The sequence below is a fragment of the Mirounga leonina genome, unplaced genomic scaffold, assembly GCF_011800145.1.
Source record: "Mirounga leonina isolate KUSES-001 unplaced genomic scaffold, KU_Mleo_1.0 Mir_129, whole genome shotgun sequence".
NCBI classification, from domain to species: Eukaryota; Metazoa; Chordata; class Mammalia; order Carnivora; family Phocidae; genus Mirounga; species Mirounga leonina.
Window position 1 is genome coordinate 27,400,841 of NW_023270323.1, and position 3,006 is coordinate 27,403,846.

The window sequence follows — 3,006 nt, forward strand, 5'->3', positions numbered from 1 at the left end:
TAGGAACATTGTTTATCCTTAATGTAACAAAATTTCATTTGTTTTATCTCTTTTCACTAAATCACGTGACTAATTCTAATTGAAAGATGATCACCCATACAGTATAGAAAAAAATTTATTTAATGTAATTTGGCCCCCAAAGACAAATTAACATATGGATATAATTTCTATGTTAACTGGAATAGATATATTTTTTAATACAGACATATTTTTATTGACTAAATGAATATTTCTTACATGAAGATTTTTAAGATTTTTAAAAATAGGGGTACCTGTCTGGCTCAGTCAGTTAAGCATCTGCTTTCAGCTCAGGTCATGATCCCAGGGTCTTGGGATCAACCCTGCATCAGGCTCCCTGCTCAGTGTGGAGTCTGCTTCTCCCTCTCCCTCTGCCCCTCCTTCTGCTTGTACTCTCTCTCTCTTTGTCTCTCTCTCTCAAATAAATAAATAAAGTCTTAAAAAAAATTAAAAAACACATTGTTGTAAGAATGAAGGAGCTGGAATTTGAAATTTAGCAAATGACTAAAATACTACTAATTCATTACATTTTAACCCAGTAACCTAAGTAAAAATGTTTTTATTTTTATAAATGTTCTCTCATGCCATTTCTTTTTTCCCCCTTAAGAAGTGTCTTGGGGTCAGGTAATTTATGCCTAAGCATGTATTTAAAATAGAAAGTATATGGCAAACTTTTCAATTATCCACCTCCCAGGAGGTAATTTAGCAGTGATTAAGAATAGGGACCATGGAGACAGGCTGACTAGAGTGTGAATCTCAGCCCCATGACTAGAGTGTGAATCTCAGCCCCACTCCTTAGCCATGGCACTGACATAGTTGCTTAGCCTCTTTATGCCTAAGGATGCGTCATTTGTAAAAGAAGGATAACGATGATCTCTTTGTAATAGAACTATTTTGAGGATTAGTTTTAAGTATGTAAAGGGCTTAGCACAATGCTGGGCTAAGTATAGAGCCATATTGTAGACTGAGGCAAAAAGAAAAATCAGTAAAACTATCTTTAATTAAGAACACTAAAGAGTTTGTTTTTAATTAAAATATTAATATAATTATCATTTTAAAAAATATCATATCAAAATATTATGAAACTTACTTATATGGTTTTCTTGGCACTCATTTTTTTTTAAAGATTTTATTTATTTATTTGAGAAAGAGAGAATGAGATACAGAGAGCATGAGAGGGAGGAGGGTCAGAGGGAGAAGCAGACTCCCTGCCGAGCAGGGAGCCCCATGCGGGACTCGATCCCTGGACTCCGGGATCATGACCTGAGCCGAAGGCAGTCGCTTAACCAACTGAGCCACCCAGGCGCCCAGCACTCCTTATTTAGATAGTTTTTTGGTACCCCAAGACAAGTGCCTCACTCACTTTACCCTAGTCCCTGCCTGTGGGCACACAGTAAGCACTCAGTAAGTATTAGAAAACATTAACATTAGGTCAAACAGACATAGGTTACTTATTTCAGATATGGGTTATGAGTTAGATTATAGGGGGCTTTGTGGCATGTAGTAGGGGGACTCTTACCTTAAGTTTAAGCATTCACAGAGGGTCTCCCAGAGGAAGTAAAATACTAGCCAAGACCTGAAGGATACAGAGACGTAGGTGAAGAAGCAGGAAAGGTGAGGAGAGAGTAGTGCATGGAGGTGATAGGTGAGAGAAAAATCTAGGGCGTAAGAAGTTGACATAATCTTAGGGTGGTTGTGGCACAGAATGTCAAGGGAACTTGACTATAGGATTAGGAAATTTATACTAATATGTTATACTAATATGATTAGTATAATTTATAAATAATATGTAGACTCAAGAATCACTTTATTGATGTGATACCTGTGCCAGTTACACAGGACTCCTTGTTTAGAAGGATCCCATGCTTCTTTCCATGCTCTGTTATCATCATCTTGAAATTCTTTTTGAACCAGGGGTCCCACATTGTCACTTCGTTCTGGGACATGCAAGTTGTATAGCTGGTCTTAGGTAGACTTTATCATCAGTGCCTTTCAAGTAAGGTGACAGGAACAGATGAAAGTTTAGAAAGATCACTATTGCTGCTGTTTGGGCCAACACTGAATGCAACCTTTTCACTTGGAGACAGTTGCACTCCCCCAGGAGAGAAATATTGTGGCTTAAAGTGGGAGAGTTGTCAAAGGGATGAAAAATGTAGAAGGATATCCAAGATATTTAGAGAAAAGATCTCCAGAATAGAGTTGAGGTTATTGGGAAAAGTTTTCAATTAGCAATAATCACACCTTGGATAAACCTCATTGGCTACGATACTGCCACTGCGCAAAGCTTAGAGTTGAGGTTAAAAAAATAAGAACCAAAGTGCTACGTTTAATGTTAAGGGCATTATATTCTTTTAAAAATATTTGCATAAAGAAATATTAGAAAAATATATAAGAAACTAATAAGTGTTTAACCAGGTGTGGGATAGTGGTTGAACAGAAGGAATGGGGCATGGGTGGAGGGAAACTTCTGGGTGGATGTTTGTAGTTTTCTATTTTGTTTTGTAATATTTTGATTTTTGAAACATGAATGCTTTGAGGAGTCAAAAGGTAAAATATGAATTAAAAGAAAGGCATGCATACAAAAGAGAGTTACAAAGCACAATCTATGGAGCTTGGTAACTGCATCTGAAGGTGCTAAGGAAGAGGGAGAAGTAAAAGGTGACTGACTGTAGTGGTCCTTGTGGTTGAGTCCCCACAGTTCTTTCTACCACAAACGACTAGGTCAAACCAATGGTCCCAATCCATTTTCCTTTCCAGTGATTTGTTTAGGGATGGATTTGTGACACAATCCTGGAAATGTGATCCACAAGAACATAGGCTTGAACACTGTATTGGTTTCCTAAGGTTGCTGTAACAAATTACCACAATGTGAGTAGCTTAAAACAACAAAAATTGATTCTCTCACAGTTCTGGGGGCTAGAAATATGAAACCAAGGTATCCATAGGGTGAAGGTTCTGAGGGAAGAATCTGTTCCATGCCTCTCTCCT

At 37.6% G+C, this 3,006-nt stretch overlaps 1 pseudogene; it reads right to left on the reverse strand.

The window, feature by feature from the left end:
- Nucleotides 1-2,179: 2,179 nt before the first annotated feature.
- On the reverse strand, nucleotides 2,180-2,304 carry LOC118010985 (annotated as a pseudogene).
- Nucleotides 2,305-3,006: the final 702 nt, after the last annotated feature.